The 25,041-nt window shown below is 34.1% G+C and overlaps 1 protein-coding gene across 30 annotated transcripts in view; it reads right to left on the bottom strand.

The window, feature by feature from the left end:
* CAMK2D (calcium/calmodulin dependent protein kinase II delta) overlaps positions 1-25,041 on the bottom strand; it is a 310,275-nt gene that overhangs the window by 275,936 nt on the left and 9,298 nt on the right. The window lies entirely within an intron of this gene.

Here is a 25,041-nt window from a genome sequence, read left to right as displayed (position 1 = left end):
ATGAGACTCCAAAAATTATGGATTGTTTTATTCCATTCACATGAAGTCCAAGAAAAGGCAAAACTAACATATGGTGATAGAAACCAGATAGTAGACTGTAGAGTAGGAGGATGTTGGGGGAAAACTGACCAGAAGGAGCATGAAAGAACATTCTGTCTTGCTAGAAACATTCTGTATTTAGTTTGGAGAGGTAGTTACATATGTGTGATGCAACTGCGAAAACCCACTGAATACATTTAAGATCTGTGCATTTTATCATATGTAAGCAATTTCTCAATAAAGGATATTTTAGGTTTTTTTTAAGGTTTGATCTGTGGTATCAGAAACAACTGGGTTCAAATTCTGATACATAATTTTTATCTTTGTCACCTTGGGAAGTTCCTTAACTTCTCAGTTCCCTGGTTTTCCTATTTTCAACATGGAAATAATAACAGCACCAAAGGATTTTTGTGAAAATCAAACAAGATAATGGATAGGAAACACTTACTACAGTGCAAGAGAGTCTACTCAGAAAACCTTCACTATTATTAATTCATTATTAATAAAAGTCTTCCAAAGAACATTCCTAATACAATCACAGCTAAGTACACATGCAATTCTCTACCTAAAACTAATTTCTTGCCACAATAGCTTACAACAAAAAGCCTCTTATGGAACTGTAGCTACTATTTTTAAAAAGTGCTATTTGTAAAATTTCTTTTAAAGGACAATGGAAAGGCACAGAATTAAATTTGCAGCACAATAACTATAGATTATATATTAAAAAACAACCTCCTATCTAAGTCACCATCATTGTCTCTTTCCTGCATGATTTCAATAGTCTCCTAGCTAGTCCCACAGTTCTTACATCTTCCCTTAACCTATTACCCTAGGGAAGACAGAACAATTTCTTTTTATAAACATGATTTTGATCATGTTATGCCCTGCTAAAATTTGGCTGGCCATGGTCTTAAGATAAAATCCACATTTCCTACATGACCCACACGACCTTCCAAGACATAGCTCTTGCTTACCAGTCCAATTTCAGTCATGCTCTTCCACCCTCACTAAATGCGCATCAGCTACATTGGCCTTTCATTCTTCCAGAATGCCAAATTCTGTCTAATTTCCTGACCTTTGCACTTAGCATTTCTTATGCCTCACGTGCTCTTGCCTGGCTGCTCCTCTTCTCTTGGGCCTCAATTCAAATGCCTAATTCTTAGTGAAACTTTTCCTTTCACCCTATCCAAAGCTGGTCTTTCTGAATCAATTTCTTTTACATCACCTTGGTAGCACTTTATCTTTGCTACACTAAAAGTCTGTGTCCTCTCAAAATTGATATGTTAAATCCTAATGTCCAATGTGATGGTGTTTAGAGTTGGGGCCTTTGGGAGGTGATTAGGTCATGGAGGCAGAGCTCTCATGAGTGGGATTAGTGTCCTTATAAAAGAGGCCCCAGAGAACTCCCTTGCCCTTTCCACCACATGGAAACACAGAGAAAAGATATCTCTCTATAAACAAAAAAGGAGGCCCTGATCAGATACCAAATCCACCAGAGACTTGACCTTGGACTTTCCAGCCTCCAAAACTGTGAGAAATAAATTGCTGCTGTTTATAAGCCACCCAGTGGATGGCATTCTGTGACAGCAGCTTGAAGAGACTAAGACATCTGTATTAACACCCATACACATCTGAGATGTATGTTTGTTGTCCATTTCCTATCACTAGATTATAAGCTTTATAAAGACAGAAACTCTTGTTCACCTGGTATCCTCAGTTCCTAAGAAACAGTAAGTGTTCAACAAAGTTGTTATATTAATTAATGAATTCACAAGATTGACTACAATTCTTTAACTTTTCAGATGGCATTAACAGCAAATTCACTTCAACAACATACATACTGTCAACTTTTTTTCTAAGTTCCTCATTTTATGGTTCTGTTCACTTCTTATTTTCATGTCTTTTGTTTCAATAATAGCTTTTTCAAAGTGATATGATGAATTAAAATGAGATTAGTAAGGATAGAAAGTCTCCTGAGATGAAATAATTTTATATACATAGCAGAGAGATTTTCCTGTATTTTAGAGATATTTAACTATGGTTCTCATAGATACTATTAGCCACATATACTATAAAAACATTTGCTGTAGGTAGAAAGATGTCTTCTACCAAACTGAAATATACACATATTGTTAGAGAAACATTTACACTGAATATCAGGTTCATCAAGAATTAAACTACAAAGGAACCAAAACCATATCCTTCACATAGCCAAGCCTATGACTGAGACATTTTCTGCCATACAACACCACTTTTTTTACTTCAATTCCTAGCTATAGAAAAGAATGAAAGTGTTACTATTTAAATCACTTCCCTCACAGCAACTTTATTCTACTCGCTCATTGGTTCAACTCACTGACTTAACTCTCCTTCTGCAGAGTGAATACATGACTTGACTTTTTCTACCCTTGTTTATTTTTATATCACCTGCGCACACAATGTAGCACATACCACATTTTACAACTTTTTTCACCAATTTATACAACAGCTATACTACTCAAGACTGAACTAGTAGTCTTGTAACCAGAAATACAAAGTCACTTATTTAGCAGTTACTGTGGCATCACATATTTCAAATGGCTTACTTAAAAAATAAAACTCACATAACCCTCATATTTAAGTCATTCATTTCAATCTTCACCAACTGAATATTTTCAATAAGTGCTAGTGAAAAGCCAAACTGAGTGACTAGCATTCCCACTTCTCTCCCATAAATCTGCTCTTTCACTAAAGCAACACCAAAAAGCAAAAATATGCCACAAAGTTAAAACATAGATAACGGACATAAAATAGAGCTAAGGGCTAGGAGACCTAAGAAGGTCAATGACCTCAGGCCATTCATTTAATAACTCTGTATATCAGCACTCCCAGGTCTAAAAAGGCACTCACGGAATCTTCCCTAATATTTTCTCAGGCTTTATAAAGAAATAAAATCATAATTGTAAAAATAATGTCAGAAAGTTTGATACTAGTCAAATGATGCTGCTATTTTTGAGTTTCTGAAGAATTAAAAATTGATAGTGTAATAGATGAATCTATTTTCATAAGCACTATATAACATTATTCTCATTAATCAAGTTTTCCTATTATTTTATTTCCTGATGAAAAAGATATTTCAAAGTAGAAAAGATAATCTAAGCCAGGGTTATTGTTCTTTTTATATGGCCCTCTCTCATAAACTTCATTCCTCTTTGTTACATCGATAGCCATATAGAGAAGTAATATGATTACAGGGCCACAGGAACCAGATCTGGTTCTATGTTAAATACTCTCTGGGTGATGTGAGGTGGGTCATTTCATTCCTTTGGGCCTAGGTTTCTCATTTTTAAGATTAGTCAACTAGATTCCAGCAGGCATCTAGACTCTTGGGACATAAGCATCCTTTGTTTTCTTCCTCTTTTTACTTTTTTTTTTTTTTTAAAGACGGGGGCTTGCTCTGTTGCCCAGGCTAGAAAGCAGTGTCGTGATCATAGCTCAATGTTGCCTCAAACTTCTGGGCTGAAGTGATCCTCCCACCTCAGCTTTCCAGGTAGCTGGGACTACAGGTATGTATCAGTATGCTCAATTTTTAAATTTTCTGTAGAGACAGGATCTCCCTATGTTGTCCAGACTGGTCTTGAACTCCTGGCCTCAAGTGATCTTCCTGCATGGGCCTCCCAAAATGCTAGGATTACAGGTGTAAGCCACTGTGCCCCACCCAGCACTCCTTTTTAATGTCAAAACACTTGCATTGCCACACAACAGCAGCGGTGTTTCTAACATTATCGGTTGAGCTATTATGAATTCACTAAAACTTTTAACAAACTTGACTTTAATCAAAATAAAATTAATTCACTGTGGTATCAATTACATGATAATTCACATATTTTTATGCATTTTAATCAGTGTGCATGAATTCAAGACCTCTAGGAATAATTCAATGACGAGAGTCCTACACTCACAATTTAGGCACTTTATAACTACAGCAACGTTAAGTTATCTTTGAAGTGTGGCTTTTCACACATTATTCAAATAAAAGGAGCTAAAAATGAGTTTTCTGCAGCTCCTCTGATTCCTTGAAAAGTTCATACCTATTCATTTAGTGCTAATAGTTATCTCATCTTCATCTATGCACTGTATCCTATCTATCTATCTATCTATCTATCTATCTATCTATCTATCTATCTATATTAGGTATATATATATATATATATGTATATGCTTTACTAGAAACACTGTACAATATAAATGAAAAAGACTTAAGAGCAGTTATTTCATAATTTCCAAATGATTTCAAATGAATACAGGGTGAAAATTAATTTAAATATGTAATGAATATGAAGTAAAAAGAGTTTTCGTAGAACAGCTTTAACAAAAAGTTGGCCCCTGGAGAAGTTTTCAGGGGAAAGGTGAGGTAGATTAGTGGAGAGCTGGAGGTGTGAGAGTTGTATGTGCAGAGACAGAGACTGAAATGATAAAGCAATGTGCCTTATGACCAATGGTGATATTTGGCAAACCAGAATCAGCAATGAAAGAACCATTTAACATGGCTTCTGAAATGATTTCAAAAGAAATCTTTTGAATATGTCCTCAGTTCCTGTAATAACAGTTGCCTTGCATTTATTAAAGGAGTCTTGGTCCTCAGTGTCTTTACTCCTGAGTAAGCATTTTTACTTTAGTTAGTTTTAAAATGTCTAGGCTTGAACACCACAAATGAAAGATCAAAGAGTAACTAGATGCTATCTAATTTAAAAAACTGTTCTCAGCAAGTGTAAATCCTTTTTAATTGCTAAACTGAACATCTGGGTTTTTTCTCTACTCCTTTTCAGCCTGTGACTTAAGTGAGTTAAATATCTTCAAACAAAGGGAAAAGTCAAATTATCTGGCAGAAGTATGGCTCCAAATTAAATACCAATAATGTTGAAATTATCAGAAATTAATTTACCCTTCTATTGATGCTTTGATATCATCCTAAAAGCAGAGCTATGAAAAAAGATATAGTTACTTAACATGTTTTAATACAAAAATAAAAATCCATTTCATTTTTTAATTACAGAAACATAGACTTTTCAAGCATGTAGTTTTTAAATTCTAAAATTACATAAATGCATTTTCTTCATGAGTAAACTGTGATACATATACCTAATTATAATGAACCTCTTTGTAAGGTGATTACTTGACATCTGACTTTTAAAATACATACACAAACTAACTTTGCTCATGACTCAACCATTAGTAAGCCAAAGGGTAGGCCAAATATGTACAAATGAGAGAACAAGTTTTCATTCTGCCTTTAAGTTAAACCAAAAAAAAAATGTTATTTTTAAGGAAAACATTATTTCCATTTTTAAATACGAGAAGGATTCTCACCTGAGTTCTGTAATAAAATGAAAGAAGAGGAATTTTGTTTAAAATGCTCTTGTTGAAAAATCCTTTTTTAAATAATAGGGATGGTTGATGTGTTTTAGCTTTGAACTGAGGGCAGAAAATAAAATCTGTGCACACAGAATCCATAAGAAACACAGAAGATCAAGAGTAATTTAAAAGCTTTGTTCTGAATGTTGGTTACAAGAGATTAGTTCAGTTGTTTCAACTTACTTTTTTTCTTCTTAGCTCTTTCTAAAATAAAATATTAAATGGGCATGAATAACCTTGTGATGATTTTCATTTGATCTAGTTCAGAGTGTACAAATGGAAAGATAGGTAATAAAAATATTTTGCAAATCACAACTTATATAAATATACAAAATAATATTCTACATTCTGAGGTAGCAGAATTTTTATGTTGTTCTTTTACATTTCTATAGTAATTTTTTGGATTTATCCACTTCAAAAATAATTTTTCAAATAGATGACATATATACAGATTACTTAACAAGTATGCAAATCCAATAGTTCAAATTGTTCAGTGTTACCTATTGACAATAAGAGAGTGGGAAGTCCAAGCACTAATGTCTAAGCAGCGTCCCTATTTCAAGAACTAGCTGACAGCCTAGGTATACTAGTTATTAAAATGACAACACTTTCATAATCAAAATACAACAAATTTGAAAAGCTGATGGGAAAACATTTTACTGTGATCATATTTCTCCAAATGCAATATAGGCCTTCATATTAACACAAAATAAAAAACAAAGGAAAAAATATGACCATTCCACTTAATCTTCTAAAATGTCTAAAAAAATTTTTAAACCGGTTTTATTCCATGAGGGGAAAAAAAGAAGCAGAAAAATTGACCCGAATGAACTAGAATATTTTACTATCTTATATGGTAAACTTCTAAATTTATAATCACCAAATTAGTAAAACAGATTTTGAAAATGATCCAAGGCATTTTTAAAAAGTAAAACACACACACAAACAAAACACAATAAAAATTTTTGCCTGTCCGAGAAACTACAACACCAGTAGCATGTAAGATCTCAGAATAATACATAGAAAACATATATAAAATTTTGCCTTTAAAAAACTTGTACAGGCAAGATGTGATGGCTCATGCCTATAATACTAGCATGTTTGGATTTGGGAGGCCAAGGTGGGCAGATCACTTGAGCTCATGAGTTCGAGACCAGCCTGGCCAAAATTGCAAAACCTTTTCTACAAAAATAAAATAATAATACAAAAACTAGCTGGGCATGGTGGTGTGCACCTGTAGTCCGAGCTATTCGGGAGACTGAGGCGGGAGGATTGCTTGAGCTCATGAGGATGAGGTTGCAGAGAGCTGAGATTGCACCACTGCACTCCAACCTGAGTGACAGAGTGAGACACTGTCTCAAAAAACAAACAACAACAAAAAATTTGTACAATATGCAACTACGTATAACTTACAGAGATCAATAAACTATATACGGTGCTTTACAATTTAGTGTTTTCATAATAAATCACTTAATCCTTACAATAAATAACTGAGAGATGCACAGGAGAAGGATTATTATCCTAGCTCAAGTAATAAAATGAAGTTCAAAAAAATTAAAACATACTGTAGTAATTTAAAGAACAGCAATTTTGTAAGAAGCAATAAGGTGGCTCAAAATTTTTACATTTAATGTGAACAATTTGAAAGAAAGGAAAAACAAAAAGGAGACTAGAGTAGCCAGATAAAAGCCAAATGGCATTAAAGTATATTTATGTAAATATATTATCATTGTCATCTTTGCAAATGGCAACAAAAAATAAGATTTCTATAACTTTCTACAAAATAAAGTACCTAATACTTTGAACATCAGGTAAAAATGGAAATATCCTTTTGTTTGTCCTCTTGGTTAGAGCATCAGAGACACTGAAAAAAGCTCTACCATCTTTATATGACTACTCAGCAAGGAAATACAGATGGGAAATATTTACAAAGAAGTATGTAATCTACAACCCATATTGAATCTGAAATCTAAGACCTATACTTTTATTAGAAATAACCACCTGACTCACCACCAGAATTAAAAAAAAAAAAAAAAAAAAAAAAAACAGTTCCACCCACTGACATCCCTACAATTATATAAAAGTGTATTTGATATTACTGCCATCTTTGAATAATAAACCTAGGGGCAGTGGAGCTATAAATAATCCGATCACTTGGACAGATGGGCCCTTAAAAATACAAAAACAAAAACTAATAAAATACAGACCTCAAGCAGAGGGTTTCTCAAGGCTTTCATTTCCATTCATAATTGTAATTTTACTTCAAAATATTCACATAAAATCAGATCTTCCAAGACATTCAACTTACTCCAATGTAATTTTTAGATGCTATTCTTCAATGCTGGTATATTTTGAATAGAGTTTTACTATATCTAGTGTTAGACATTGAGTGTACAAAGAAACATATTAACCCCTATAGTCTTCATCTAGTTAATCCCAGAAACCAAAACTGTGCATATCATAACTCAATATTTAAAATATACTATTGTAGAAGGGCAACTTATTGTAAAAGTTAATCAGCTGGATTCCATCAAAGTTTGTTTCTGTTTTGTTGTATTGTTTTAAATCAAGTGAAACACAGGAAGAAGCAAATAATGCAATGACATGTATTCCACATTAATATCTTTCTAAATTAGTACTCATAAAAGTTCAATGAAGTTTGCAAATTTCCTGCAAGTATAGGACATTGACAGCACTCCATATCACTCCATATCACAGGGCATTTCATACATGAAAACATAACAAACACTGTGGTCTTTCATTCATATTAAAACTAATATGATAAAACTACGTAAGTGAAAAATATGAAAAATAGTTGAAGGGCTAAATAAAAAAGTGTATATTACAAAGCTAAAAGTTTTAAAAGGCAAAAATATCTCCCTGGTTCCTTGTGATTCATTAAATCACATTATCATACACTAAAAAGTCAAAATGTAAATGAGAGTTTAGAACTGGCAATGTCTGGTTCATCAGAATTTCCAATTTGTGCATCATAAAGAATTCCATCTTTCCTTTCAGGTAAATAAATATGCATCATGATGCATACTCCAACATCTCTATTTATGTAACAGAATATTCGAAGTAAGCAGTTGACAATATAATATAATATTTGGGGGTAAAATAATCTCACACTTTCCTGTGTACAATAAAGAAATCAAAATTATAAACTATATCACTGATATCCTTTCTTTCTTTTCATTTCATCCAATTAGAATGTTCAATTTAATAATCATATATACCTTTGCAAAGATAACTCTTAAAAATCTTGACTGTTAAAAAATGCCAAAAGACAGATGTAAACTAAGTGTCCATTAACAGATGAATGGATAGACTAACTGTGCTGTATACATAAAATTAACTATTATTCAGCCTTAAAGAGAAATAAAATTCTGATACATGCTACAATATGGATAAACCTTGAAGATATGCCAAGTAAAACAAGCCAGACAGAAAGACACTAGTGTATGCTTCCATCTACATGAGGTACCCAGAGTAGCCAAATTCAGAGACAGAAAGTGAAAGGGTAGTTGCCAGGAACTGAGGTGAGAGAAGAATAGGGAGATATTACTTAATGAGTACGGAGTTCTAGAGAAAGAAGACGAAAAACTTCTGGAGATAGATATTGGTGACAGCTGTACGACAATGTGAATGTACTTAATGCCACTGAATTGTACACTTAAAAACAGTTAAAATGGCAGATTTTATGTTACAAATCTTTTTCCATAACATAAAAAATCTTTATTAACTGCATCTATTCTTTGCTGTCCTTTATATTTTCATTAAGGCATAAGAGCATTTTTATAATGCTTTAGCAAACATCTCATATCATCTGGTTGTGAATAATTATCTTTAAAGACAGCATTTATTTATAATATTAAGTAAAATTGGAACTAGATCCAAAACAAAACATCAAGCTCTCAAGTGAATGAGAATATGCATTGGGAAAGGGCGAAGAGATGTCATGTGGGACAATGAATTTAGGCAAGGTCTAGAACCACTCATTTTTAATTTTTAATTTGTTCTCTTCATCTGGAAAGTCATAGTCACATGGTATACATGTGCCTAAAACAATGTGTCTTTCAGGTTCTCTCATTATTTCTCACAATCTGAAAATAGGCTTTTTCAAATCACAGTAAGTTAACAAAATTGCCTAAGGTCATTTTGTTAATGTTAGAAATCAAAGTTTCCAATTCTCTATAAAAGAAGTGATAAATCACAGCTTTTATATAGCACAACCCCACAAGAGTGAGTGAAGAATCTAAATATGTTCTTTGAAAAAAAAACTATTATTAGAAAAAATTAAGATAGATGAAATAATAAACTCCTATCTATAAAATCACTATACTTAGTTCTCTGATGGTTCTGCCTAAAGAAGACCTAAATATTACACAAGACGGTCTGTAAATGTTCCCGTCCAATCCATCGCCCACAAATAACAGTTTCATGTGGCTGTTTAAATATACCCATATGAAAACCCACAAGGGAGAAAGAATGTGTGGGAAAGTTAGGCAGTCTCATATTTCCAGTAGACTTACCAACCGAAATTTTTTTTAAATGAAAATAGGATATTGCACAATGAGTGAATGCAAAAAAAAAAAAAAATATTTTTAATGTGTTATTATCCTTTTTAGTGGATTCTGGCAAAACGTAATTGGTACTTTTCATGGTTCCTGTAGCTCTTTCTTAAGAATCCTGTGTGTGTGTGTGTGTGTGTGTGTGTGTGTGTGTGTGTGTGTGCGTGCGTGTGCACATATATATACTAAATATATATATATAAACATATAGCTATATACTAAATATATCACTGAAAATATAATGAAATAATATTAGTAGATATTCATCATTCAAATTTTAAGGGAAATTTTCCCAATATGAATTTTCTCATGTCACTGAAAGTTTTTTGGGAAGAGTCAACTCTGAAAGCCTTTAAAAGGCTATTAATCCAGCCTAGTTTTAAAAATTAATCGAAACATTTTATGAATGATGTAAAGTGGGGAACAGTATTTACTAACTCACTTGGAAATACACATCAAATTTTAAAATATACAAAAATAAATAACCCATCCCTAAAATGGGGTTTTGATTTGTAAAAATAATTAACTGTGAATTCAAATATTCCTTCAAAAAACGCAACTTTCTTTGTTCTTTTCCATTCCTTAGTGTTCATAGCACTTAGAACCACAGTGTAAATGGAAATACTTCATAGATGTGTTAATCTTGTTTTGTCAGGCAGGTCAAGGAAATACAATGCTGCAAAAGAACTGAAATTCAACATTAAACTTTCCCTGGAAAGAATGGCAGGGTATTGCATTATTAGGCCTTCAATGAATCCTAAATTTACTTTTCAATTTAAAAGATTAAAATGGAAACTTCTCACTGGCCATCAAACTAACCCAGGTTTTAGTGAAAGACAATTTCAATCTACTTCTCAGTCCCTCATCCCGTAGTATAAATCCCCAGCACAGCTTCCTACCCCAAAAGCAAAAGCCTAGCAAATTTTATGCCAGTGTCAATAGGCTATGGGCATCTGCCACAGCCCAGCAAGTAATATGCAAAAACAGGCACTCGCCAACAAAAGGGGAACAGAAAGGGACGGATCCAGTATAAGATTTATGAAACTTTCCACTCAATTAAAAGAAAAACAGCCATATCAACAGTTTAACAAAAGTCTATGATACAAATAAAACTCCCATGCCAAATTCTTTCTAGTAATAACTGACATGAGCAAAGAGATCATCCAATAATAGGTTGATGTGTCTTTGACATGAAATATGTGTTTCTTTCAACTCCAGGCACAATTTAAAATCATGGTTAAATAAAAACTTTCCTACATGATATCATAATACCTCTTCCCATTCACTAAGTGAAAATGGTCATAATTTACTTTCTTATTCTGAAACTCAACTTCCATGTCCTGTTTTTTCAACTTTTATTTTAGATTCAGGGGTTAAATGTGCAAGTTTGTTACAAAGATGTATTGTGTGATGCTGAGGTTTGGGGTATGATTCAACCCATCACCCAGGTACTAAGCATAGTACCCAATAAGCAGTTTTGTAGCCCTTGACTCCTTCTGTCCCTCTTCACTCCATTTCTTTTTCACATTTCAAAATATCTAAACTATTGCAAGTTTCTTGGCTATTAATTATATGCACATGTGTTATAATGCAAATTGATCTGCTTAGTAATAATTGATTCCTATATTATACTATAGAGTACTATCTCATAAACTATTTCCTTTGTATTTCTTGAATATGTGCATGTACAGTATTTCCTCCATTCCTAGGTATACACCAAAGATAAATACAAACTTAATGCTATACAAAAAAACTTGAACATAAATGTCCACAGCAGCATTACTCAGAACAGACAAAAATGGAAACAATCCAAATGTCCTTCAGCTGATGAACTGATACCTATATAGTTAAATATTATTTAACAATAAAACATGCTATACTATGGATGCACCTTGAAAGTATTATGCTAAGTGAAAGAAGCCAATCAGAAAATATATAAAAAAAAAAACTACACACTATATGATGCCACTTATATGAAATGTTCAGAATAAAATCTATAGAGACAGAAAGTAGATGAGTGGTTGCCTAGGTTTGAGGAAGAGGAAGAGAGGTGAGAATGATGGATAATTGCTAATAGGTAAGATGCAACAAATCTCACATTTAAGTCAAAAGCTGGACTCTTGATTTCCCACACCAATCTTAGTATACTCTACTTTTCCCCTTCTCAGTTATGGCACCACCACTGAAGAGTTGGTTTGACTATCTACTACAAGATGACTACTAGATTTGGTAGTAGATCAAGTAGTCACATCTCCTTACTTTCCCTCACACCTCACAACCTTTCCATCAGCAAGTCCTAAATTTCCTTCTTCCAAAATCCACCCTTCTCACTATTTCTACAGCTGCCTTCACATATCCCACAGACTGCAAGAGTCTCCTAACTGGAGTAGTCTGCTCTTAAATTCAGTTTGCTTTCTGGTTTTTCAGATACCTGCAGTCAACCACAGTCCAAATTCCGAAATTAACAATTCATAAGTTGTAAATTGGGTGCCAATCTGAGAATAATGATAAAATCTTGTAATACCCAACTTTGTCTAGCCCAGGATGTGAATCATCCATTTGTCCAGTGGATCCACATTGTTTATGCTACCTGCCTGTCAGTTACTTAGCAGCATCTTGGTTATCATAGACTGCTGCAGTATCACAGTGCTTGTGTTCAAGTAACCCATATTTTACTTAATAATGGTCCCAAAGTGCAAGAATAGTGATACTGGCAATTGGGATGTGCCAAAGAAAAACCGTGAAGCAAAGGAAGCTGTGCTTCGTTTAAGCAAAACAGTAAAGGTTCTCCACTTAATAAAGAAAAAAAATGTGTATGCCAAGATCTATGATAAGAATAAATTTTCTATCTGTGAAATTGTGCAGAAGAAAAAAGAAATTCATGTAGTTTTGCTGTTGCACTTCAAACTGCAAAAGTTACATGCACAGCATGTAATAACTTTTATTACAGTATATTATTATAGTTGTTCTATTTAATGGTACTTGTTAATCTCTTACTGTGACTAGTTTATAAATTAAACTTTATCGTATTTATGTTACATACAGGAAAAATACAGTATATATATAGTTTCATACAATCTGTAGTTTCAGACATCCACTAGGGGTCTTGGAACATATCCTCCATAGATAAAGGGAGAATACTATAGTCTTGCTTTCACTCACACTTCTCTATAATGTATTCTCCACATGGCAGCCAGAGAGAGATTTTTTTTAAAACAAAATCCTATCACATTGCTTCCCTGCTCCATATCTTCAAATAGCTTATCAATGCATTTAAAATAACATCCAAATTCCTTAACTAGGCTAAAAGACTCTACACAATCCATCACCTGCCTACCTTCCATCATATACTTCTCTCCTCCTTGCTAACTACACTCCAGCCACATTGACTTCCTATTTGCCCACGTGCAAGCTCACTGTCACCTTGGTCCTTTGGCCTGGAATGTTCTTCCTTCATGTTTTCTCATGGTTTGCTTCTTCTCATCATTAAAGCCTCAGCTCAAATGCTTCATCCTCAGCTCTATCTAAACTCCGCTGAGGTCATTATCTAATTTACAGTCCTGCTATATTTTCTTCATAGCACTGCATGGTACTTATCTATCCAAATGCCTTTTCCCATGTTTCTCTTAACTCTGTTCATCAATCTACCCCCAGAATCAAGAACTGTGACTGCACATAGCAGTTGCTCAATAAATATTTGTTGACTAGATAAGTAAATAAATGAACAAATAAATGATCACTGATACAATAAGGGCAACATAAGACATGAGAGCCCCTGGGAACTAGAGAAACAAAGTCCAAGGGTTACAGGATTAAAAATATCAAATTTTTCCCTATTAGATAAAAGCTAATAACCAAGGAAGGTACAAAGAAGATGCGCTCTGGAACCTTGAAGTCTGAACTCAAGAAACTGTTTTGTTTGTGAGAAATAGGGTGGTAGAGAAGGGAAAAGTCAGGAATAATTAGATTTCAAACATCAACAGTAACAGCAGTAGGAGAAGGAATGGGCAAACGAATAAGAAAGCAGAAAAAATATTTTATGTAAAAAGACAAACGACATCAAACACATTCTAATCATACCTACCTTAATAACAATTCTTGAATTCATTGTTTTTCTCAGGGAGCAAAGTAAGCCTTTGCAGTGAACTTGGAAAAGCAAATTTTAAAAAGAGAGAGACTTTTTTAAAAAACAGGTATAAAGATTTTCCAATGCTTTTGGGAAACATACCAAACCAAAAGCCCCAATCATCACAGCCATTGAACAGGAGACATGTAGATAGGAATGTAAGCAAGGCATAAGAAATAGAATATTCATGATGATGAACCATATTTAACTTTGATAATATGACATCCGGGATCAACCAACTTATGTTTTCATAGAATATACTACCTATTTCTGATCTATGATAATTTTTCTCTATAAATAGTACTTTCCCATTGATAAAAACTACGTACAACCCTGAGCCATCAAAAGCTGCCTACAGAGTCTTTTGTTTATGCAGACATATTGAATGAATTGAATAGTAAGAAGGGAAATTTGGAGTGTAAATTAAAGATTTCCCAGGTTTCACTTTCAGGTAGAAAAAGAAATATGTTACTGAACATTCCAAAACTACTTCATTCTGGCAGTTACTCCTGGAGAATAAAATTTTCTTTTCAATTTTCTATTTTCTTTTTTTTTTTAATTGCATTTTAGGTTTTGAGGTACATGTGAAGAACATGCAGGATTGTTGCATAGGTACACACATGGCAGTGTGATTTGCTGCCTTCCTCCCCATCACCTATATCTGGCATTTCTCCCCATGCTCTCTCTCCCCGACTCCCCATCCCCCACTGTCCCTCCCCTATTTCCGCCCCCCCGGCAGACCCCAGTGTGTGATGCTCCCCTCCCATGTGTTCTCAATGTTCGACACCCACCTATGAGTGAGAACATACAGTGTTCGATTTTCTGTTCTTGTGTCAGTTTGCTGAGAATGATCAATTTTCTATTTTCTAACTGTCTCACTCACCTCATCTCTCTGCTAGATGCTACTTGGAAGGAACATAATAGAATGACAACAACAAAGGTTTTGCTATTAGCTAGTTTGGGTTTACATTCTATTTGCATTATGCTTACCAGCCAGATGAATTAAGAAAAATTCTTAATTTTTTCTTAAACAAAAGAGACCTTTCTCCTTAAATCTTTTAAAACTGCCAGAATGTCTGCAGTCTCACCTTGTTGACCTGCAGTTTCTGAGAGCCGTTTTTGGATACCTTGGTGCTTGATTCAAGGCCTGTATCTGCTAATGATTCAGGTTGTTACCACTACTGCACAATGCTTTTGGATGTCTCCTTTCTACAGTCTCCAAAGACCATCTGACTTCTCAACCCCACTTCTCTTTCTCTTCTCAGCAGAACTATAACTGCCCTCTTCTCCACTGCAAAACCTTTCAGTATGTGCTGTTTTCTCACCCTCCTGCTGCCTCCTGGGAAAAAGAATGCATTTTCCCCAAACTAATCTCTTGTTCTTACTCATGCTCACAACCTCAACTCTGCACAATAAATACTACCCTCTTTCTTTGCATTGTCAGTCCTTCTCTTCCTTACTCTTTTTCCTCTTCTTCCAAATAAGCTCTGGTTTTATTTATCCCCAAAGTTAATTCCCTTGACCTGACGAATCCCTGGAATTATTCCCAAATCTCTTATTTCTTCCCTATTTTCTTAAACAAGCAAGCTTTTGCATGTTGTCTCTATGTGTTCCTTAATCCCAAGAAAGTCATTAATTCTCAATCCTTCAGTAAACATTAAATACCTATTATATTGTATGCAATGTGCTAGGTTTCTCAGGATATGAAAATGAGTAACTGTCTAATGACCCAATCCTTATGACCTTGTCCTAAATGCTATTGAAATTCTGCTATATGGAAAATCAAGGCCTTTTCTTGGTCTTCATTTCTCTCTACTTCTCTACAATTTTGACCAATACTAGCCATCCCTTCCTTTGCGAAAATTCCCTCCCTCAGAATTCAGATCACTGTATTATCCTAATTGCCTTCCTACCTCTGTGATATATCCTTCCATTTATCTTAAACTAGCCCTCTTTTCATCCATTAAAATGGCAACACCACTATCCTAGGCCCTCTTTTCTTTCCTTTCTACACTCTCCTTTGTTATCTTATCCACTAGCATAGCTTCTACTATCTCCTCTGTGCAAATGAATCACAAAATTGATTATCATAGCAGCAAAATTGATTATCGTAGTTTTATAGATAAGAAATCCAAGGCTTGGCAGGGTCACGGAACTTGGACGTGGTAGAGCCAGTTCTTGAATCCTGGCAATCTGATTTCATAGCCAATGCTGATAACATACACAGTACATTGCATGGTCTCCAGAGGTACTTTCTCAAGGACCACACCCAATTTTCAAAGGTCTTTTTGATAATTCAACTTGAATATATTGTGTATACCTCAAATACATGTCAATTAATTATCAAAATCAGTTCTTGATTCTCACTTCTCAATTTGTTACATGAAAACTAATTCTCCTGATTTGACTCAACTTTGAAACCGCAGTCCTCCTTGTGTCCTTCTGCCTCATCCCTTATTATCTTAAGGTTTCAGGATCTCAGTGTGTCTCATAGTCTAGGTCAATCCATCCTATTCGTTCACTGCTACCAAGTAACATTATAGAGGCTCTCTTTAATGTGTCTCTGGTATACTGAAGAGCACATTCTCAATTTGGTAAACAACATTTATGTGTTTTTAACCCTTTCTTTCCTGGTTTCCCAAACAGATTGTCTATCCTTAGCCCAAATAAACATTTTTGTTTCTTCCCCAAACATTAGCTACTTTGCTGCATTCCTCTTCGTCCTTCTTTTTTACTTCTATGTATAACAACTTCTGCTTCCTCAATGTTACCTTTCTTGCTTCTACCATTAAATGTCATCACTAGGTTACACTGAATTCTCATAATACTTTCCTCTGATACTGAAGATACATATATATCTTCTCCATAATTATCTATGTGTGTCTCTTATTCATCAAACCAGTTTTAAAGTTTTGGGTGGGAACTGGTCATATGTTATTATCTTCATGCCCCCCATAGCTTACTTTTGACAGGCATAATACAAATAAATTGTTCTCTTCTAATATCTTTTAGATAAAACACTAACTTTGCTTTCTTTCCTCATTAATAGTAGATAGAGTCTGTTACATTCCTCAATATTAATGTTAACCTCCCAAAGGTATTTGAAGAAAATAAGTGATATACAGTTTATTTCTTGGGGATAAAGCAGGATATAAAATGTTTTAAAGACAGAATATTTTTATAGGAATAGGGTTTCTGACCCAGAACGCTGGCCAAATTCCAATCCAGGTAGTTGACTGCTATTTCCCTAATCCTTCTGGGATGTCAGCTGGATAATGCTGTCTCTTCCATTCTCTGGCCCAGGAAGGAATATGATGTACCCTACAAAACAGCTGCAACATGCCACTCAGGGATGGCAGGCCTTACAGCACTGGGCACAGGAGTCTTTGAATGTCCCTTACCCACACTCCAGAAGTACTATGGAACTCAATTTGGAAATGTCTGAAGGTCCTTGAATGAAAGATGCTAAATAAGCATTAGCATAAGTTACAATAATTTTCCAAAGACTCATTTCTGATGCCCTTTTCCTCTTTCATCACCTAAGCTTGTTACAGAAGGGCCGAACAAATCATTTGCATGCAGGGTGAAGGAAAAATTATCCTCTCAAAGCTAAGTGCTATTTTTAAAATTGACCTTGTGTGTGTTCACTGTATATTTCTAATACTGGTATTTCTAAATTTAGATTTATTTGGTTTAGATTATTTCAAAACATATACCATAAAACCTTCTATCTATTTTAAAGTTTGTGGAAGGTCAACAAATATTAACTCCATTTCTATAAATCATTATTATTTTAAAAATAATCTCAGTGATCCTTTAGCCACCCCTGTTCATGCTTCAGAGCCTCTTTACTATTTTATGTAATTGGGAGATTATGGACCTTATGATTATCAGCACTGAATGGAGGATACAGTGTTGCAGGTAACCCAATAATTGGTTTTCTGTCAATGTAAGACAGTATATATTTTTTCCTATCAGACTTTTTAAAAGATAACAATTAAATCTCGTTTTCCCTTTTTCTGATTGCACAGGTGCACTGGGTGAAGGGGGCAAAATCAACCCAAATAATTTTTCCCAAAAAAACTTCAAAGATTACAGAAAACGGGGCTCAAACCTATCTATAGGAGGTAAATAGTTCTTCTTGACAGCTTTTCTTCTTCTTCTTCTTCTCTATTAGAATGAAAAATGGCCTGAAATCAGGAGATCTACATTTAGAAAACAGGAGTGACTCTGATACTAAAATTTGACTTGACATCTGGAATTAGGATTTTTCCCAACCTGCTTTCTAATGATTATACCAACCGGGCCACTATTTTTGAAGTCAATAGGCTTTCTGCTCTACTCCCAAAGTTCCCACATCACCTCAAAAAAAATAATCTACCATTAATAATATATATATTTTTTCAGCAAAACAATGCTCTTTTTTCCCCCTTTAAACTACAAGGCAGGCAGTCCTCAATACTAATAAAACCAGCATGATCTCACATATTAATTTTTTTTTTTTTTTTACTATTGCTAAAATCCTTCTAAAAACAGGGGAAAAATTGCATGGCTGGGCCTTGCTAGAGAGGCTAAATATTTAAATTGAAATTGTCTTCTATGTGAATGGAAGATTATTTCATTATTTAAATCATGAGAATAAAGAAGTGATTATCTTCCTATTACCAGCTTATGCTAAATTATAAACTATATCACAAAATTAACAGTAGAATTTTTAACTTTTCTTTTAAAAAAAAAATGCAAGAGAAAGTGTATGCAAATCCTACTGCTAAAAGTTCTAGGTCCTCAAATGTGTATTCATTAATCATAAGATTATGCCACTTGGGAATCATTTTATTCCTTCATGTAGTCAATAAATATCTGTGATGGGTATCAAGCACTATTCTTGACATTGGGCATTCAAGCAGTAAATACTGTCAGTACCATTTTTAGACATCTTAGTTTTAGTTTTGAGCAGAAACCTATGCACTTTTTTAAAACAGTCATTAATCCATATTGCAACTATAGGAATTATCTTTTCTTATTTATAAATACAAACAGGATTGTCTACTGTACTTTTAAAATATTAGTTGATTTAAAAAAATTTCTAATTACCCTCCTGTCCTTTCTTTTCTACTTAATCACTCTTAATTTTTTGTATTGCCCCAAGCTCACTAAAAGGAAATGTGAGGGAGATAAGAGATTATTCCTCTCTTATCAGCTGTTCATTTCAAATAACTCAGTGTTGTAAAATTTCACAATCTGCCTTATATAATAACCTCCAACAGATCTTGCCATACTTAGTAATTCATTGGAAGAAAAAACTCCCATTCTTTTCACCTGTTTTTACATGCTTTCATGAAACCCTATACCTGGTAAGTGGATCACCAAGAGTTAGAAAGTGCTTATCTCAGTTCAGTCTTTATTAGTACTTTCCAATTTTCTAGCTTCTCAAGAGTATTTTTTCATCATATCCTTTGAACTTTTTTTTCCTACTTAACTTTCAGTTCAAAACTGATACTTTTGGAAATCCAGTTCAAACATTACCTCCTCTAGGAAGTTTTCCTTGACCTCTCATCAAGGCAACAGTTATCTCCTATACCTCAGAAACCAGTAAACACTCCCATTGTTAGACTTATCAACTTGAATGGTAATTTTACTTGACTTTATATCTGTTCACCTTGAGAGGAGGGATCTTTGCCCTTTATATCTTCATTTATCCAGCACTTAGCAGGACCAGAACATGGAGAGTAAGCATTTTTTGTTAAATTGAAATAGAAATTTAGAATCATGTTCCTTACAATTCAATTTCTCACTTGCATACTTTGTCATTGGTAGAAATATACAAAATTTACAGAAAATAATTAGCCAACAAAAATTTTGATGATATGTAATCCTCGAACCCATTAATTCTCCTCTATGAATATTTCCTAAGAAACCAATGAGAACTATAAAAAAGTTACACAAAAGAATGTGTATAGTAGCGCCAGTCATCATAGCAAAAAACAAACATAAAAATAAAAAATACTAGGAATACCAAGATAATTAATTGGTGTTCTAGTAACTTAGTGAAGTATAATTCATTTATTAGGAATTCAAAAGATTTGTAGTAACATAGGGAAATTTTATAATTTTAAGTAAAAAAGCAGGACACAAAATTGTAATATTTTAGTCAAGTATTCTGGAGAAAAAGAAAGTGACAAAATGTTAACAATGCTTGTTTGGGGAAAATGAACTACAAGTGTGCCTTCCCTCTTTCTATTTTTCCATATTTCCCCATATTCTGTAACTAGAATATACATATATTTTATGATACTAATATTTCTAAATTTATTTATATAAAATTGTAATAAATAAAGGTTTATTTCAAAGGTATGTCTGAAGTTTAAAATTCTCTCTATACCTAATAAATATTAATATTTAGTATTAAAGCATATAAAATTCACTTTATCAAAGCAATAAAATATTCATCATGGATACAATTTCTACAAAACTGCCAAAATGTACACCTGAACATCCCCAAATCACTATTACCACTATGATTAAAGCCTTTAAGTCACCATTTTAAAAATATGATAGGAACATTTTATGAAAAGAATATTTTCTCATATGTAATAGCTACAAAATGTAATATACAGTAATAGATATTAGAAAAATGTCTCCAATTTAGTATATATATTAGCACTGTAAATCTATGGAATTATAAGTGCCCCAGCCCAGTGTCTTGCAACATACGACACAAGAAAATTTCCTGGACGAGGGAACACAAGTAAGTGCTTTTCAATACGGATTCTGTTTAAAGAGCCTTCCAATACAGAAACAAGTACATTCTCCCTCACCAAATTTCTCAACTGACAGACACAGCAGTTGAAACAGCTGGTCTCTAACTGCCTTTACTAAAAAAATCAAATATCCTCCAAGCAAATAACATCCATGATGTGTATATCTAAAACTCTAAAATGTCCCCATACTGCTTAAAAATTAGCTTTGTCAAAAAATAAATTAAAAAGTTAAGTAATCAGTTACCTCTGTAGAATGGATCAAAATTTTTTAAAACTCAAATATGTTAAAATAATGTAATCATGACATGAGTCTAGCATTATTAAAGTGGTGCTGATAGATACACAGACCATGAAAATGTTAGCACTCATTAATGAGCCAGTTTATAACACATGGTTTAAAAAAAAAGCAGCAATAAGAATTTGCAAGTAGTTGCTCAAAAAAAAAAATACTGAATTACACAAAACTCCTTCCAATAAAGCAGAATTTGTCATGGCGAAATGTATAATTATTTGTGAATTAGAAATTAACTTACAGATTTACTGTATGCCATTTGAGATGAAGTCTCAGTCAATTTTCATTTACTTTACTAGTCATATGTTTCTCTTTGAGCATGTCTATTTAAGATACAGAATCTTATTTGCTCATGCATTCATTTGTCCACTTATTCAACAAACATTTACAAGTATCTGCAATATTGTAATTACTGTGCCAGGCACAGACTGAAAGATAAACTAAGAAATGTCACCAAATGCCTGAAGGCCACAACATGTATGACTACAATACAAGGGGAGAAATCTGGCAAGCTCCATTAAGATATGAAAGATCTATTGAAAGGACAAAGAAGACAACAATCTCTCTGGCTAGAAAAAGTAAGGAGAGGTGGGAGAAGAAGTTAGAGACACCATGGAGGAGCAGCACCTGAACCAGATCTTAACAGAGAGAGTACTGCAACAGTACTAGATGTACTCACTCCATCAGGAAGATGGATCAGCAACTTTCTCCCTCCCTGTGACAGGCTGCTTACTCCCTTCTCTAGCAGGCTTACCTAACTTATTCAAAATACAACCTCACACGTCAATATTCTCAGGAAATCTGTCAGACCAACCTCTCTGAGCTCGTCTCTGCATGGTCTCAAAGGCCCTGTGCATGCGTCTATCACAGGACTTTCACAAACTCTACTAAGTGCCAGGCTGTCATCCACACTCATAGGCCACAAAATACTTGAGGACAGAATGTCTGTCTTTCACCTCTGTATCTCTAAAACTTATCAAGTTGCCCAGCACAGCAGGTACTAGAAGACCTAATGATGAACTGAATGAATGAATAAAAATGTGGCAGCTATCAGCTACCAAACCCATTTAGGAAGCAATCTAAAAGAAAGACGCAGCCAGGCACAGTGGCTCATGCCTGTAATCCCAGGATTTTGGGAGCCTGAGATGAAGGGATTGCTTTATGAGCAAGACTTTAACACCAATCAGCCTGGAGAACACAGAAAGATCCCATCTTTACAAAAAATAAACACAAACAATTACCCAGGCATGGTGCCTCATGACTGTAGTTCCAGCCACTCAGGAGGCTGAGGCAGGAGGATCACTTGAGCCAGGCATTGGAAGCTGCAGTGAGCTAGGTTCTCACAAATGCACTCAAGCCTAGGTGACACAGAAACCCTGTCTCAAAGAAAAAAAACGAAACAAAACAAAGAGTTGAAGCAAAAAGAATAGGGAGCTCAAATTGGATTGGGATGGTGAAAATAAGGAAGACATGAAAAAGGTGTTGACATGGTAAGAAAAAGAAAAAAAATCAGGCATGCTTGAAAGCCTAGGAAAATTACTGTGCCGTTCACAGAGGGAGAAAGTGGGTGAGCCCACTGGGAACATGTTGAGTTTGGCGCTGTATTACTAACAAGTACCCCTCAGAAAAACTCAAATTATCCAGAACACTGCCTCCAAAAAAACGCAAAAGTGTTTATTTCCTCACCAAAACATCAAATTTTAATTTAAACACTAATAGCATAACGGGGCATATCTCAACTATCCACCGTTTCTTATAAAACAGAATAAAATTTTGATACATTTTCACTTGCTATATTTATATTTAATAAGCTACTTTTACATAAGTTATTCATGCTTTATTTCAATGCATATACATTATCACTAATAAAATTTCATAAAAAAGACATAGGAAGAAAATAATTTCCTGCTACTAAAATATTCCAAATAAATTAAACATTGCCTGTACTTTAAGAGACAGGATAAAATTATACACTAATATATGAGAAGTAATGTGGTTTATTCCATAAGTTTACACATATACCACATAAAATAAAATACAATTTACCTAGAAAATAGGTACATAGGTTTATTCCATGAATGACTGATTGGTCCACTGAGATCAGCCAGTTAACTAAAAAACCCCAGGGTGTGAAGAAACAAAAAGAAGTTTCCCTCCTAAAAAAAGTTAGAGATAGTGATTAGCTCTCAGAGAGATACAAAGGATGGGAATCAACAAGAAGCACACGGGTAGCTCCAAAAGTAGGGAGAATGTTCTAGTTATTGGGTGGAGGATTATTGGGTGCTTGATGATTGTTATAAAATTAAATACATATGGTATAACTACATATATCAAATTTTATGCAATACAAGTTTTAAAATTCCTATGTAATCAATTTAACTAAAGGAAAGTAGGAAACCTTTCATAAAACAATTAACTGTACATAAATATTATATCACAATACATTCCCGTGTACCTTTATACTACTTGCTGCACCTAAGTTATTTTTCCAACAAATACAGAACTTGACAATTTTATGTTTTTCTTTAAATTGCCAAATTTGTAAGAATTTGCGACATACAGCAATGCTGTTCAAAAGGATACTACAAAACAACAAAAATTTGTCTTCCATTCTTCATTTTTTTTATTTTTTTTTTTTTTTTGAGACGGAGTTTCACTCTTGTTACCCAGGCTGGAGTGCAATGGCGCGATCTCGGCTCACCGCAACCTCCGCCTCCTGGGTTCAGGCAATTCTCCTGCCTCAGCCTCCTGAGCAGCTGGGACTACAGGCACGTGCCACCATGCCCAGCTAATTTTTTGTATTTTTAGTAGAGACGGGGTTTCACCATGTTGACCAGGATGGTCTTGATCTCTTGACCTCCTGATCTACCCGCCTCGGCCTCCCAAAGTGCTGGGATTACAGGCTTGAGCCACCGCGCCCAGCCCCATTCTTCATTTGTTAAACGAGATGAACCAGAAGAGTAGGAGGCTTTCTGAATAGGTTTCTCTGGGCTTTGGTTAAGGGCTGAGTTTCTGTTTGCAGTAACAACTGAATCATTTAGAAGTAATCCTAGAAACTTATTGTATAGTGAGATATTTTCAATCAGTTAATGAATTAAGTTTACCAAAATACTTAACTCCTCTTTAACCATTTTCCTACCATTTTATAATAGTAACATTTTTCACCATATTGTTTTCCTTCCAGAAGACAGTATGGAGGGATTGTCTGAAACTTCACTTTGATCTTATGTTACCAGCTTTTAAAAGACTATCTTCTCTCACAAGTTGGAACTCTAAATGTATTTTCCCAAAGAAATACTCAATTCCCCACACTGCAATGGGAAGATAAAATGTAAGGCATAGTGCCTTCTATGAAGGACTCTGAAGTTTGTAAGATCAGTCAAGCACACACAGGTAAATACAAAAGGTTAGCATAAGTTCTCTGTAATGGCAATCAATGGGAAGTGACAGTGGAAAGAGTCAGACTTTACAGCTAGGGAAAACTGGATTGAAATCATGACTCTATTACTTACTAATTTTGAGCCCTTATACAAGAGCCTCAGTATCCTTTTATAAAATGGACATAATATTGTTTTAGGAGGCTGCAATGTGAATTAAATAAAACAAAGTATCTTGTAAGTATGTATCTATTGTCTCATAGAAGGGGTTCTTCAAATAATGGCTATTAATATTTATATTTTTCTAAATTATTATTAATGATGAAAATGGTATTATTGATTTTGGTAGTAATAAACACAAGACCATAACAACAGAAAAGGGGTTCAGGTAATAAAAAAATCAATGATGTCATTGTGTCATTGTGTATAATTACAATGATAGTTAAGAGAGTTAAAAACAAAATCAAACAAACTTAAC

Source organism: Sapajus apella, unplaced genomic scaffold (assembly GCF_009761245.1).
Source record: "Sapajus apella isolate SASKATOON/1434 unplaced genomic scaffold, GSC_monkey_1.0 scaffold27, whole genome shotgun sequence".
Taxonomy (NCBI): Eukaryota; Metazoa; Chordata; class Mammalia; order Primates; family Cebidae; genus Sapajus; species Sapajus apella.
The sequence above is the reverse complement of the archived record's forward strand: the minus strand, read 5'-3'. Positions and strand labels throughout refer to the sequence as shown.